General features: G+C 32.7%; 1 protein-coding gene across 3 annotated transcripts in view; it reads right to left on the reverse strand.

Moving 5' to 3' along the window:
* The window catches only part of LOC114333029 (thyrostimulin beta-5 subunit-like), a 150836-nt gene that overhangs the window by 110271 nt on the left and 23140 nt on the right, over positions 1–17425 (reverse strand). The window contains exon 3 of one of the 3 annotated variants that reach the window (XM_050649101.1): positions 5487–5554. The exons of the other annotated variants lie outside the window; for them this stretch is intronic. The gene's annotated coding sequence lies outside the window, so the exon portion shown is untranslated. The remainder of the gene's footprint in view (positions 1–5486; positions 5555–17425) is intronic. 3 annotated transcript variants of the gene reach the window in all.

Genomic DNA, 17425 nt, shown 5'->3' on the forward strand with positions numbered 1-17425 from the left:
AAGTTTTCCAGAACATTGGATATTCTGGTTTGAACAATCGAAACCTCTGGAACAATTTTAAAGCGTTCGGTCAAATGGTTGAAAATTTATTTTATTTGTTTATCTCAAATTATTATTTTTTGCAAGAATATCAGTTAGAAAATAATGAAGTTAAATTATTCTATGACTAGTTTATGAAAGGTTTTTTGTATCAATACAATTAAAAAAAATAAATGGTTTAGTTAACAATTCATTTGTTTAAAAAATGCATATTTTACGGATTTTGAATTTTTAACCTTAAAATTTTAAAGTAGGTACATAATTAGGGTGAGGCAGATAACTGGCCTATTAGAAATATCTCGAGAACTAAAGGCAACAGAATCATGAAAATTGGACTGAAGGAATTTTGAAGGATGATCTATTAAATGAAAATATTTTCATCTCTTTGCAACTTCCGGTTATACCGGAAGTTGCTTATGCCTTCGTTTTTTTAAATGGGACACCCTGTATATTTTTACATTTTTGGATTTTGATCGATGTCTTCTTTCTTAAAATATGAGGTTTTGTTAGGTTGTTAAAATATTATACACGGTAGTTTAAAAGATATTTACATTTTTTTTTATTAATTTCGTAGCAATATTCACACCCTGTAGAATTGTAATAGTTTGACATTAAAAATTCTACTTACGTTTAAGTGATTTTTAATATAGTCTACTATTGTTAAGAATCATTAGTATAGCCAATTTTGAAATTTTAGTATACAGGGTTAGTCGAAACTCGGAATGAATATTTTCTGAGTTTTCTTAAAGAGAACACCCTGTATTTTAGTATTGTAATGAAATGATATTTCATGGTACTTTTTTAATTTATAAGTATTCCCTACACCTAATTTCTTTAATTTGTGAGTTATTGGTGATTCACACTAAACATTAATTGCAACAAAAAATAGGTAAAATTTTATTAGGTTGGCCGTGAAAAAATTCAATGACAAATAATTTTTCACAAATAAATACATATTAATCCAGACTGATCCTTAAAATTACCAATAATGGTTTAGCTATCAAAATACATAGGTACGTAGTTAAGATTGCTGGTGCGATTAACAATTAAGCGCAAATTAAAACAGTTAGGTATAGGGAATGCTTAAGAAATAAAAAAGTACCATAAAATATCATTTCATTACAATACTAAAATACAGGGTGTTCCATTTAAGAAAACTCAGAAAATACTCATTCCGAGTTTCGACCAACCCTGTATACTAAAATTAAAAATTTAGCTATAGTAATGATTCTTAACAATAGTAGACTATACTAAAAGTCATTTGAACGTAAGTAGAGTTTTAGATGTCAAACTACTACAATTCTACATGGTGTGAATATTGCTACGAAATTAATAAAAAAAAACGTAATTATCTTTTAAAATACCCTGTATAACATTACAAAACCTCATATTTTAAGATAGAAGACATCGAAGAGAATCCAAAAATGTAAAAATATACAGGGGGTCCCATTTAAAAAAACCAAGTTATAAGCAACTTCCGGTATAACCGGAAGTAGCAAATAGATGAAAATATTTTCATTAAATAGATGACTCTTCAAAACCCCTTAATTCAAATTTTCATGATTCTGTTGCCTTTAGTTCTCGAGATGTTTCTAATAGGCCCTTTATTTGCTTCACCCTGTATATGTATGTTCTTTTAAGTGTCGCTAAATTTTTTGGTGATTGGTATTAAGGTGATACATTAGCGATCAACAGGTAGCAAAAACGCGTTCCAAGATTGCGGCTGTAATTTTGAATATTTTTTCGAGGGCACACCTATTCGTAATATAATAAAGAATGGCGGTACAGAGCCCAATTTGAAAAATATATTAATATGTGGAAATTACTCTGTAATTAAATACAATATTAAAAAAACGAGCCTGTACCGCCATTAAGAAAAACAAAAAATACACTTTCTTCAAATAAAATATTTCATCCGATGCCTAGATTTTGTGTCATTTTGGAACTACTAAAATTTTTTATTTCATTAGTAGTTCCAAAACGACACAAAATTTAGGCATCGGATAAAAAAGTTTATTTGAAGAAAGTGTATTTTTTTGTTCTTCTTAATGGCGGTACAGGCTCGTTTTTTTAATATTGTATTTAATTGCAGAGTAATTTCCACGTATTAATATATTTTTCAAATTGAGCTCTGTACCGCCATTCTTTATTATATTACGAATACGTGTGCCAAATATCTCGAAAAAATATTCAAAATTACAGCCGCAATCTTGGAACGCGTTTTCGCTACCTGTTGATCGCTACTGTTTCCTCTTAATACAAATCCTCGATTTTTTAAAAACTTGTACTACAATAAGGATAGAAAAATGCAATGACATTTTCTGAAGAAAATAGTACCCAAAATTATTATATAGGGTCTTAAAGAATATGAGAAGTAAAACAGAAATTAAACTAGATAAAAGATAGAAATAGAAATATAATAACTGAGGATGAGCGCATTATAGAAAGGTGGAGAGAATATTTCAAGGAACTTTTAAATAATGAAAATACAACAACAGAGAATCGCACACAGATAACAAACGAAACATCTGAAAGAGGGAAGAAGACGTCTATGAAATTAAAATAAATATGGAAGATGTTGAAGACGCATTAGAAAAACTAAAAGTTGGGAAAGCGGCAGGGATCGACGGAATAGATGCTGAATTATTGAAGTATTTTGGACAACAGGGTAAAAAAGAATTACATGATCTACTAAATTTAGCTTGGACAAACAAAAAAATCTTAAAGGGTTGGTACATATACAACAATACAACAATAATACTGTCTATACGCAACAAGGGAGATTCTACAGAGTGCAGTAATTATAGGGGTATATCACTTGAAGATCTAGGAAATTATTCTAGAAAAGAAACTACGAGAAATAGTCGAGCCTCTACTGGCAGATATATGTACACCATGCACCATGGCAGCAAATCACAAAAAAAAATGGTAAAAGACGATACACTGTACCTGGCGTTCTTAGATATGAAAAAGGCGTTTGACATGGTCATTTGAGAAGGAATATGGCAAATCCTGATAAACAAGGAAGTAGATGAAGAACTCATAAGTGCAATAAAGTGTTTGTAAACTCACCGGCACAAAAAACCGCCACCCCAAAAAATGGGTAATTTTTAATGTCTTGTATTTCCTAAACCTGATGTCCGATTTAAGTAACTCTTTTAATATGTTATAGCCTTATTCTTTAACAATATCGCCGTAATATTATTATTGCTATACAGGTACACTGCCATTGTATACAGGGTGTACGAATCAAACTGTGTTTTTTTCTCAAACTTTCGAACACCCTGTGGAATATTCTGGCTTTTATAAAATACTGAAATTAAAACCCAACTATAGCCTCAGGTTTTCTTAACATTATGTTTTTTGTTTCATTCGCTTATGTTCAATAATAAAAAAGTTAGGCACTTTAACAACTACCCCTGTTTTTCGTCAATACAGGGTGTTTTTAAATAAGTACAGCAAACTTTAAGGGGTAATTCTGCATGATAAAATAATGACAGTTTGCTTTATAAACGTATGCCCGTAAATGCTTCGTTTAAGAGATAGGGGGTGTACAACTTAATAATAATTATGAAGAAAATGAAAGTAAATCAAAAATGAATAAACCATTTTTAATTTCGTTGCAACACGAAACTACAGCCACATCATTATTCCAGTTCAATCAGAGAGTGCAGCAAGCACCTCTACCGGTTACGAAACTTATTAGTCTCCCATCAGGAGGCACATATATGCTGCCCTCTCTGAACCAACTAGGACAAACAACGGCGTGCAGTCACGGATTGCAACGAAAGAAATGGCAGGGATGCCCTAGCGGCAACTGCTACGAAAAAAAATAAAATCGTTTTTTTTAAGATCGAAAAAAGTTTTCAATCTAATAGTACATAAAACAACATCCAAAAATGTTACTCTACATCCTACCAGACTGAAAACAACAATGGGAACCTTCTCTGGTAACACCTCCGAGGTTTCTACAATTTGCAAGCCATAACGGACGCTGAGATTAAGGAAGATGAGAAAGAAAACGAAAGTAATGACAATAGACTACAAAGAAGCAAATATAAATATTAAAACCAAAGGCAAAAAATTGAGCAAGTGAACCTCTTTAAGTACCTATTTGGGAATAATGTTAGACAATAAAGGTACACAACAAGATAAAATTGGAAACAGAATAAAATTGGCAACGAGGACTTATTATTCACTGTATAAAAAGTTCCTAAACAAAAAAGAAATATCGAGTAAAATCAAAATGGCAGTCTATAAAACCGTATATATCTGGGCCAATTACAATATATGGGGCAGAAATTTGGGTACTGAATGACAGACAAAGAAAAAGATTACAAGCTACAGAAATAAGATACTTAAGAAAAGTGGTGGGAGCAAGAAGATTAGACAAAAGAAGAAATGAAAATATACGGCACGAACTACAGGTAAATCGCTCAGCGAAAAAGTTGAAAAAAGGAATTTAAAATGGGCTGGACACATGATAAGAATAAGTGGAGACAGACAAGTAAAAATGGCATGGGAGGCCAAAGCAGTGGGTAAAAGCACGAGGGGCAGACCAAGGAAAAACTGGAACACTAGTGTAAACTAAATACTTAAAAAAAATAACATCGTGGCAAGAAGCAAAAGTTTTAGCAGCAGATAGGAAGAAGTGGAGTAATTTGCAGAGAGTAGCATATAAAGGTAGAAACCTCGACATCTATGGGTATAAGAGGCAATTGGCTATGTATGTATGTATAAATAAAGCTGCTGTTAAATAAAGAAAAGGACTAACTTCGTCTCAAATTGTTCTAGGATAACTCTTTCTTAATTTTTTTATCCAAATATGAAAAAATTATTATAAATTTTTTTGTAAGTATGGCCTCTTGTTTTTTAAAACCTCTGTCAATTTTTTAACTTTTTCTCAATTAATTAAGTTATACTTAATTTTAGGGCTTTTAGAACACTGATGATGGATTTCTTAACCCGAAAACGTTTTGTCTTGTGACCCTTATTTAGGGTATTTTAAAATATACCTTTTACAACAAATCTATTATTTTAGATTGGATTCTAGACTCCTGAAAATTGTTAAAAAGAAATTATAAATGTCCATAAGTATAAGCAAAAATTCAACATGTTTTTGCAAAATGATTTTAATAATGTTGATAGAATAAATCTTCTTTCATAAGCTACTTATAATATTATATATATTTATGTTCATTATTTACTGACCCATATATTGTTGCAAAAAAATTCAATTTGTATATTATGGATTGCAGTATGATCTTCAATCCTAATTATCTCCAAGCTATTAAATAGTTAGCTTCCATTTACACGTACAGAAGTTATAATTTTAGAACTGAATAATATTTCATGAATCGATGGCAAATAAAGGTTATGAATGATGCTTAATTAGCTTAATTAGCATGAGAGAACTTAAAGCAGAGAATTAATACAGAGATATATACCTGAATAGCTGCTACTTCACTGATCCTTTGACTTAAATATTCCAAATATAGAAGTGGTAATTAAAATACTAAAAAAATGATGTTGAATAAATATTATATATATATATATATTATACACATTGGCGTACTAAATCAACTAATTAAGCAGGTAAATACAATTTAAAGTTTAAATGGTTTTATAAATAAATAAAATTAGGTATTTGAAAAAAAAATAAATGTAGGTAAATATAGTGAATTGCAAGTGAATTGTTTATTGTTGAAAGGGGGCAAGAGCCATTTTCTATTTTTCGAGTTTTAGTAAAAAACCCTCCTCTCTTTCTGTATCCGCGTTATTTGATATTAAATGCAATTTCGCAGTGCATATTCATGCAGTCACGGGCGCCCATATAAAAATTTTTAGGGGGGTTCAGACGTAAAGATGTTGCACATTATATTTTGTATACTTTGGATAACCATATATAATTTAAAGAACCCAAAAAGCCAGGGGGGTAATGACCCCCTCTGCCCATGGGTATGGCAGTGCATTAGTGCTTGCTTCCAATTAACACCAAATGACGCGGATATAGAAAGAGAGAAGGGGTTTTTACTATAACTCGAAAAGTATAAAATGGCACTTATCCCCTTTCAACAATAAACGATTCAAGTGATTTCAAATGATATCTGATTTGACCTTAATTGGCATTAAAAACATTAGGGCGATTCTTACCTAAATATTCTCCCTTAAGGAGAAAGGCGCAAAATGTCGTCTGTCAAAATTTTCAATGTGTTTTAAATGTATTAATTTTTTTCGAATCCTGAGAAAACTAATAAGTATTTTTGAAAAATTTAAACGCAAAATTAAAGATTACGTTATTACCGAGGGCAAAAAGTCCCTTAGAATAAACAAAAAGTTTCTTTTGAATGAAATATTTGCAATTAAAAATCACACTAAAATTTTCTCGTTTACTTTCATCCCTGCAACTTATTAAAAGAAACATTATAGAAGTTTTTGGGGAATTTATGCCCTCTGTAATAATGTAATATATCATTATGCGTTTAAATTTTTCAAAACTATTTATTAGTTTTCTCAGGATTCGAAAATAATGAATATATTTAAAACACATTGAACATTTTGACAGGCGACATTTTGCGCCCATGCCGTTAATTAAAAATTGTCCTGTCATGTCGTTGAGTTTTTCAAAAGTGTTGTCGTAGTTCCTGATAATGCCTTTGTTTCGTTTTTGTCCGGCCAACCTGTAGGTAAATGTATTCGTAATAAGATTTATTATATAGAAAAACACAGTATAACACAGAAAAAAAATAAGACAACTCGCAAATGAAGAAATAAATAAGGGTAAAAGTGTTACAATAAAATATAATAAATTAATAATAGATGGAAAACACACAAATGGAATCAATACAGCAACCAGCTAGAAGAAGACCAGAGAAACCAAAAAAACTAACAGAAGATGAAAATACACAAACAAAAGATGAAAATACACATCACGACAGAAAAGGCACAGAAAAAGGAATTGAGCAAGGACGAAAATAGAAATAGAGCAAAAACGAAAGATAAACCTGAAATAGACACAAGAGAGAACATATTTATAGGAGCATGGAATGTAATAACCCTACACGAAATCGGCAAATTGGAGCAGGTAAGCCAAGAGATTGATAAGTACAAATTAGACATTGTCGGACTAAGCGAAACAAAATGGAATGGCAGTGGGTAACCCGAGTAGGACACCAACAACTAATGATATATTCTGGGAATACAGATGTAAATCACAAACACGAAAAGGGAGTGGCAATACTGCTAACGTAAAAGGGGAGAAAGGCTCTAGTAGAGTGGGAACCAGTGTCAGAAAGGATTATTTGGGCGGGACTGAAGGCAAGTTATTACAACATAATAATAATCAATGTATATGCTCCTATGAATATAAACGACGAAACTGAGGAAGAAGAATCTTACGAGCAACTACAAACAACGTTTAATAGGATTATTAATAAATATAGAAGAGATATAAAAATAGAAATCGGAGACTTTAATGCTAAAATAGGAAATGATAATACAGGACATGAAAATGTGATGGGAAAGGAGGGAATCGGAGAGAGAAACGACAATGGAAATCGATTAATCGAATTTTGTGAGCAAAATGAAATTTTAATAGGCGGAAGTATCTTTAAACATAAGCGGTTACATAAGGAAACATGGAAATCACAAGGAGGGAGATACAAGGACCAAATATACCACATAATAATTGAATATAAATGGAGAAGCTGGCTGCAAGATGTCAGGAGCTTAAGAGGTGATGATATGGGGTCAGACCACATGCTAATCAAAGCGAGACTAAAAATGAAATTAGCAGGAAAAAAACCAAAAAATCAGCAGAAGGAACAAGTACAACGTTGATGCCCTAAAATAAGAATGTATAAGAAATAAATTCAGTGAGAAACTGGCAATTAACCGAACAGTATCACAACAAACTGGAGAGTCAGTTGAAGAAACATGGAAATATTTTAAAGAAGTGATGATGGATACAGCAAAAGAAACAATCGTATTAAAAAGAAGACAAAATAAAAAATGGAATACTAAAGATACTATACTATTGATACAAGAAAGAAAAAAATCAAAGAAGAAATTCTACAAAAGGAAGGATCGGAAGAAGAGAGGGCACTTGAAAGGAAATACAAGGCAAAAACACAGAAGTAAATAAACAAGCCAGAAAAGATAAAAGGAACTATATAAATGAGATGCTAAATATATCGGAAGAAGTAGCGAAAGAAAACGACTTACGAACACAATATAGAATCATACGAAACTTAAGAGGAAAAGCACAAAGAAATATACGAGAAGTAAAGGATAAACAAGGAAATAGAATAAAAAATGAGAAAGAAATAATACAAAGATGAAAGAAAGACTCCGAATAGATATATGCTAAGCATGAAATAACTCAATTCATAGAAGATGAAGTAGAATCACCAGAGCTAGAAGTGAATATTGGAGAAATTACAAGGGAAGAAATTGGAAACACCCTAAAACTTCTAAAAAATGGCAAGGCCGCAAGAATCGACAATTTACCCATTGATATAATAAAAGCAGACACCGAGCAGTCAGTAGAGATGCTACATACACTATTGAATAAAATATGGACGGACGAAGAATTGCCAAAGGAGTAGAAAGAGGGATTGATTAGAAAAAGACCCAAAAAAGGAGACTGAGCAAATGCAACAATTGGCGTGCAATAACACTACTAAGTGCCACATCCAAAGTGCTGAAGTCAATGAGGGCCTAATAATAAACGGTGAGCCACTTAATAATATAAGATATGCTGACGATACCGTACTTTTAGCGGGAACACTAGAAGAATTGCAACACCTTGCTCAACAACTAAATATACATTGCAACGATTATGGACTAAAAATAAATTTGAAGAAAACCAAGTTCATGGTATTTACAAAAGCACAAAACATTAGTTAGACTAGTACTGGATAATACAGAAATTGAGCAAATATCTTCGTACAAATACCTTGGAGCATGGATCACAGAAGATACTGATCAGACAAAAGAAATAAGATGTCGCATTGTAATTGCACGATCCATTTTTAACAGAATGAGGAAACTTTTCTGTAATCGCAATATCAATATAACGCTCCGGATAAGAATGCTTCGTTGTTATATTTTCTCCACCCTTTTGTATGGGGTTGAGGCATGGACACTAAGACAATCCCACATTAAAAACCTGGAAGCATTCGAAATGTGGTGTTATAGACGTATTCTGAAAATATCATGGACAGATCGTAAAACAAACGCACAAGTGCTCGAACAACTAGGAAAACAATGCGAATTTTTAAATTCCATAAAAATCAAGAAGTTAGAGTACTTGGGGCACATCATGAGAGGTGAAAAATACGAACTATTAAGGAATATAATGCAGGGCAAAATCAAAGGCAGAAGAAGCGTAAGAAGACGTAAAATCTCGTGGCTACGCAATCTCCGTGAATGGTTTGGATGCAGCTCAATTGAACTGTTCCGGCGCGTAACCAACAAAATTATAATTGCCAGAATGATTTCCAATCTCCGATAGGAGCGGAACTTTAAGAAGAAGAAGAACACTACTAAGTGCCACATCCAAAGTGCAGACCAAAATCATATTGGAAAGATTGAAGCCGGAACTAGATAAAAAACTGAGAAACGACCAAGTAGGCTTCCGTTCCAACCATTCCCCTATTGATCACATTTGCACCCTTAGAATTATCTTGGAACAAACAAATGAATGGAATAAAGATATGGATGTGAGATTTATGGACTTCGAAAAGGCCTTTGACCGTGTAAATAGGGCACAGATGTGGAAAATCTTTAAATTATATGGGATACCACTAAAAATCATAAACTTTATTAAACTCTTCTACGAAGGATACAAAGCCAAACTAGAACATTGAGGTGAAGTAACAGAAGAAATATCCATAGAAAGTGGAGTCAAACAGGATTGTGTACTATCCCCTACCCTATTCCTTATTATGATAGATTGGTTAATGAGAAAAGTAATCGACGATCGAACAGGCATCAGGTGGAACTTATTCAAACAGTTAGAAGATCTCGAATTTGAAGATGACATCTGCCTGATAACTGAACACCGAAATCATATGCAAGCAAAAATTGACAAATTGGCACAGTACTCCGACACGATCGGACTTCGAATAAACACAGAGAGAACTAAACTTCTAAAAAATAATAACCACCCAAATAATAAAATAATGATAAACGGTAAAGAAGTAGAAGAGGTAGACAAGTTGACATATCTGGGATCTGTCATGGAAAGGAGCGGTGGGTGTAAAAGGATATACAGACGAGAATAACAAAGGCTCAACACGCATTCAGCGCTTTAAATAGAATTTGGCAAACAAACAAAATATCGGAAACAACAAAAATTAAAATCTTCAATAGTTGCATTAAAAGTATACTGCCGTATATACCGTATACTTGGATAGACGCTGTAAGGAATGTTGAAGGGTTGGTATACAATTAACCCTTATAGTCCTTATTTAAATAATTACTGCTTCATCTGCTACAACATACTTTATTTACAAGTCTTTGAAGTGTATTATAAACAATAACATTGTATCAGCCAAACCATGTCGCAACTCTACGTACAGTAATATAATTCTAACGATAACGATCGATCCGTATCATCGGGCGTTCACTTATATACATGATGAACTCTCGCAACCTCACGCTCGGCCTTGGTCAAGGGCGAACGATGAATGATACATGTTTTTCTTTGAATAACACATCTTTTGTACAGGGTGATATTATAATACCACACCTCCCCGTTTTGTTAAAATTACATATTTTTAAAATGTGATGCTCCTCTTTCCCTTTCACAAAAATGTTTATGGTTACCTAATACTATTTTGAAAAATTAAATTTCCTAACTATGCTAACTAACTGTAACATGGTACATTTCAGATCAATCAATTTTTCCCTAAACATGTATATTCTTTTTCCTATTTTACACAAAAGTTCATATTTTCCCTATACTAAAACTGGTATTTTATAACCTATTACTAGTTCACGTACTTTCACGTCGTGTCTTTTCGTCCTTTTTTTTTTCGTTCACTAATTCACTTCATCAAAACAGTGTCCACAGTGAATGAAATTGATCCTAACTTTTAAATAGTCTTTTAGTGCCTATAAGCCGTAACTAATCTAATTGTAATAAAATCTCGACTTTAATACTTCCTAAGCTAAGCTAAATAGCTACACTGCTATTAAATGGTATATAAAAAAAGAATTTAACGTTACTTTACTATTTCATCTTATTATTTCAGTCTTATTTTGATTTATTTATATACGCCTTACTAACTTTAAAATATTGTACCTATAATAAAAATGTAATCTCTCTAAAACTTTTAATATGTGTCTCTAAAAAAAAACTTCTAATAACTCTCTTGTACCTATAATAAAGATTTAATCTATGTTGCTGAATGTCTAAAAATTTCACTTTTTGTGTCCCTTTGCTTACTATCTACTAACACTATTGTAAGATATTGTCTATCCTTAATTCAAACACTTCCATTTTCCGCGAAAATTTAACCTGAATTCATTATATACATTTAAAAATAAGTTATTTATAATTTACATTACTTTAGAGAAAAAAAAATTACAACTTTAATTCTTAGACAAAATTCAATGATTAGCTACTTATTTGATATTATTCTTAATTCTGCTTGTTTATTTTGACATTTCTGTCAGGTTTTATGTCTCTTCTTTCATTTTTCCCACATATTTTCCTCTTCTTCTTCTTGTCTGGTACTACAACTCATATAATTCTTCAATTTTCTCCACATACTAACACTTCTACAGTGTACATAATTCATCTTCATATACATATTTCATATAACAATCATATATCATTTATCTCATATATCATTTCATATAACATCATAATCATCACTTCATATACTAGCTCCGATACCTTCGTTTTACCTTAATAAAAGAGGTTTCACTCGGATGTCTTAGGTCTCCGCCAATATTAACCCGAATTTTCGCCCTGATCTGTACGCACCATTGAGGTGGTATAGTTAACTCAAAACACGAAATAGGTATTTTATGCGGTTCAAATTCTTCTAAAAATATCACAACCTCAATCCCTTGCTTTGAGGCCGTTGTTTATTCACGAATAATCATGAATCAAATAGGTACCCTTCAAAACACAGAGTGGGTCTCTAATAAGCTTTCAAGCTTCTATAAATCATTAGTACCTTCCTAATTTGACAAGAGCAGTGGGTTTAATATTGTCTCTAGTTGCCTCATAATATTTAGCTTATAATATTGTTAGTTCTTCTTCTAATCTATATAGTTCTTCTTCAAATTCCTTATCTCGACTCATCAGGTCGGTTCGTTAAAAGTATATTTCTTGCTTACAGCAATGTTTATCTTAAGCACTTATATCAACGTGTCATCACTAATCATTATTCATTAAAAAAATTATTAATTCAAGTTCATATCATACAAAATTTAACACAAAATCGATAAAAATGTATCTAAAAGATCAATAACAAAAACAACTGGCTAATAAAATTCAATAATAATATACATATTCGAAAAAAAATTCAATAAAAATTCAATAATAGCATATGCAAAAGTTAGATAAAAATATTCAAAATCAGTCCAAATCTCAAAATTCGATATTCCATAAAATATTTAAAAATACCCGTACTAAAAATCGAAATCGGATAGAGATTTTTCAAATAAATTCAATAAAAATTCTAAATTCAATAATAGCATATATAATAAACTTTGATAAAAATATTCAATTCAAAAATCACTTCATGTTTCAAAATTCATAGATATTCTTAAAAAAAAATCGATACTTCATAAATTATTCAAAAATCAGCAAAGATAAATATTTAATGTTCAATAATAATATAAAAACGAGGGAAGCATTTTTAATAAAGATAGACATTCTTACTTACATTTTATTTCCACTTTGTCTTTACACTGTCGCTCACTGGGTTTCCTGTCCATCTTCGCCGTCTCCGTTTCCAATTTTTGTCGCCCATTGTCAGAAGATCCTCCCAATTAATTTACAGGAGCGCCATGTAAGGAATGTTGAAGGGTTGGTATACAATTAACCCTTATAGTCCTTATTTAAATAATTACTGCTTCATCTGCTACAACATACTTTATTTACAAGTATTTGAAGTGTATTATAAACAATAACATTGTATCAGCCAAACCATGTCGCAACTCTACGTACAGTAATATAATTCTAACGATAACGATCGATCCGTATCATCGGGCGTTCACTTATATACATGATGAACTCTCGCAACCTCACGCTCGGCCTTGGTCAAGGGCGAACGATGAATGATATATGTTTTTCTTTGAATAACACATCTTTTGTACAGGGTGATATTATAATACCACACTATGGAGCAGAAACATGGAAACAGGACGAAAAGACAACTAAAAAAACTACAAACATTTGTAAACAAATCTCTAAGAAAAATCATGAAAATATACTGGCCAAACAAAATAACTAATACAGAACTTATGGGAAAGGACAAAGCAAACTAACATATCTACTACAGTCAAGGAAAAAAATGGAAATGGATCGGCCGCACCTTGAGGAAAGACCAAAGCAGCATAGCAGGACAAGCACTTTAATACCAACCAGAGGGGAAAAGAAAGAGAGGCAGACCAGACAACAGCTGGAAAAGAACAACAACGAGAGAACACGAAAAAATTGGACTAAGTTGGGGCGAAGTCAAAAAGAAAGCAAAAGATAGAAGGGAGTGGAGGGAATTAGTTCACAATTTATCCAGAAAATAAAAACAAAAGAAGATGCGCTGTCCCGGCCAGACAGCAATCCTACACTTTTGGCCAAGAAACGCATAAGCGCCCAATACTCCACAAGGAGGGATGGAACGAGAGAGATATAGAAAAACATTCCGACTTTGGCGACGATCGTCCTTATTATATCCCACGTATTCCGAGCAATACTTTTTGAAATTTAATATTTAATACCAGACTAAAAAATGTTATTGAGTCAAGAAGTGTAATGAAGTAACGCAGATCCATGTCAATTAAAATTAGCATGCAATCCTGCTAGATAATTTCTGTAAGTAACTGCGAAGGAGATTTTTAATTTAAATTCCGTGTTTGTCGGTATCTTATCCATCCTATTTTGTAAAATATCATTTTCCTTATAGTTGTAGTAATAACTACGTAATAAGGTTTACTTCTAAATAAACAATTTTTCATATTTTCTGGAAGTCAAATTAAAAGCATCATTTCGATTATGAATTAAGAGCGTAGGCGCAAAATTTATACTTTTGTTTTTAGAAGCCACTTAACAACCTTATCTCAAAAAAGTATATTATGTAGGATCTATTAACGAAACACATTCAGTAGTAAGAAGAATAAAAAATGATCACTGGGAACGTTTTTCGAAAGAAATGCAACATGATTTTTATTGTCTCCAAAAGGAAATATGGCGCTATATAAGAGGTCAAAGAACGAAGGTAAAGGAACTAATAGAACCAAAACACATAGAAAAGGATACATGGATTGACTATCTAAAAAAGCCCTATACAGAGGAAGAACAAATGATGCTAGAACCGGAAACACCAGAAATTACCACAAATGAAGATGTTAATGTAAGTGCACAGGAAGTACGAAAAACACTCGAAAAGCTGAAGAACAGAAAAGCTGCAGGTAAGGATGGAATACCAAACGAATTACTGAAATATTGTGGAGCAGCAATGACAGAACAATTAAAAACATTAATTAACAAAATCATAAAACACAATATAAAATACCGAAAGAATGGAGAACGACCGAACTAATTCTACTATTCAAAAAAGTAGATAAAAAGCAGCCAGAAAACTACAGAGGTATCAACTTGGTGGTTAATACTACCCTAAAACTTACAACTAAAATCTTACAAGACGTAATGAATCAGAGGATAAGTTTAGCACAGTGATTCCCAACCGGGGGGCGATTTGAGATTTTCAGGGGGGCGATAGAGCGAAGGGGGCGATATGGGGGGCAATAGAGAAAAGGGGGCGATAAGGTGGGCGATTAGCATGTGGGAAAAAAGAAATGGGTAATAGAGAAGAAAAAACTATACTTATATCCATAGGATAATAAAAAGTAATTAAATGTACACCAATGCAGGTAATAATAAGACAAACATCTCGTCTAGTAACAGAGGGCTATATGAATCATAATACAATTTAATTCTATAGGTAAGTAATACATTATAATTAATTCTGCATTTTCCTTTTATCGAGCTTTCGTATTGGGCGAACATCCGCACAAAAGAGAAAGGGATAGAAGTGGGATAAGAATGATGAGAGTAGGTACCGACCCTGCCGATCTGACTCCAACAAAAAGTGTACGGCCAAAATTGTGGTCGTTTTGTCATCTATCTATCTTTTGCCCTTCATTTGTCTAAAGTTGAACGTAGGCCTCCCCCTTATTTTTCCACTCTTCTTCGTTCAGTGCTAATCCTGTCCATATGGTCCCAGCGTATCTTTTTGGGTCATTCGACCATTTCATCTGTGGTCTGCCCTTTCCTCTTTTACGGTCCCAAGGTCTCCAGTGGATTGTCGCTTCATTCCATCTTCCGTCTTTTTGTCTGTTGTTTTATCATGATTTTAACTAGAGAGTAGCTGCATATTTGTTTAGATCTTTCACTTAAGTTTTATTTCTGATCCACGTATTTTTATTTTTGTCACTTATCTTGATACCCAGCATCTTTCTTTCCATTGCCCTTTGAGTATTGGCCATTCTTTCCATATTTTCCTTCGTGAAGGTCTATGTCTGTGCTTCATATGTAAATATTGGTCTTGTCATAGATGAGGTAAATAAAATTAAAGCAAAACCAAAGAATGATGGAATATTTCGTACACTCTGACACTCTGTAAAGAAAATGATGAGATATTTAATACATTGCTACTACAGTACTACATACGGAAGTCCGCTGGCTTTCGAAAGGGAATTGCTTACGGCGGTTCTGCAGTCTCATGGATACTATTATCGAATTTCTGATAACTACTGACCCCACACTGAGTACAGCACTACAAGAGAAGCGAAATGACATCGCTTAACTATCAGATATTTCTGAAAAATTAAATGGAACGAATCTGGAATTACAAAGGAAGAACAAAAATATGGCCAAAGCGAAGGGAGTAGTCGGAGCATTCATTGACAAACTATCTATTTTTGAAGAAAATATACAGAGAGGAGGTCTGACCAAATTCCCCAAAAATCATCATGTGGTTATTCTGAGGATCTTCAAACATATTGCCTCCACCTTGGAGGGGATTTGAGGTACGTAGCTATGAACCAACATTGAGCCAGACATAAAGAAATTATGTGAGTATCACCAGGCCCAAGGGGAAATTAACAATTATTACTAACCATGTTCACCAACACGTGGACAAAATTCAAGAGGCACAAGATCGAAATAGAGGGAAAATTATGAGAGAGATATATGTCCAGCAGTGGACAAGCGAAGATTGAATGATGACTTACCATGTATCATTTTACGAAATGTAAAAATAAATCAATATTGTACTGAATAATTTTTTGTTTCAATTTAATTGGGGAGGGGGGCGATTATAGTATTCACAACCGGTGAAACCTGTCTAAGGGGGCGATCATGGGAAAAAGGTTGGGAACCACTGGTTTAGCAGATGAACAACAGGGTTTTCGTACTGGAAGATCGTGTACAGATGCAATATTCGTCATAAAGCAAATTACTGAGAAATCGCTAGAGTATAATAGACCAGCATTTCTATGTTTGATTGACTTAAACAAAGCATTCGACAGAGTAAGACTTAAAGATGTAATCCATCTTCTGTATAATAGAGAAGTCCCTCTAGATATCATAAAAACTATTGAGAACATCTACCAAAACAACAAAATGAAAGTCAGAATAGATGGACAACTTACAGAACCTATAGATATAGACAGCGGAATGAGACAGGGAGACTCATTGAGTCCTATGCTTTTCAATTTAATCATGGATGAAATCATCAAAAACGTCAACAAAGGAAGAGGATATAGAATGGAAAACAAAGAAGTAAAAATACTCTGCTACGCAGACGACGCGATATTGATAGCCCAAGATGAAGATAGTCTCCAAAGATTAGTCCACAGATTTAACATAAGAGCAAATGAATTCAATATGACAATTTCATCTCAGAAAACCAAAACAATAGTAATCAGTAAAGAACCAATCAGATGCAAAATAAAAATTGATGGTATCAGTATTGAGCAAGCAATGGAAGTAACATACCTTGGAATTATATTGTCAAGTTACGGAGACCTAGACAAAGAAGTGAGAAATCAAGTACAAAAAGCAAATAGATTGGCAGGATGCCTTAATAACACTATATGGCGAAACTGACATATTAACACTGACATGAAGTCAAGAATTTATAAA

This window comes from Diabrotica virgifera, chromosome 4, assembly GCF_917563875.1.
Source record: "Diabrotica virgifera virgifera chromosome 4, PGI_DIABVI_V3a".
NCBI classification, from domain to species: Eukaryota; Metazoa; Arthropoda; class Insecta; order Coleoptera; family Chrysomelidae; genus Diabrotica; species Diabrotica virgifera.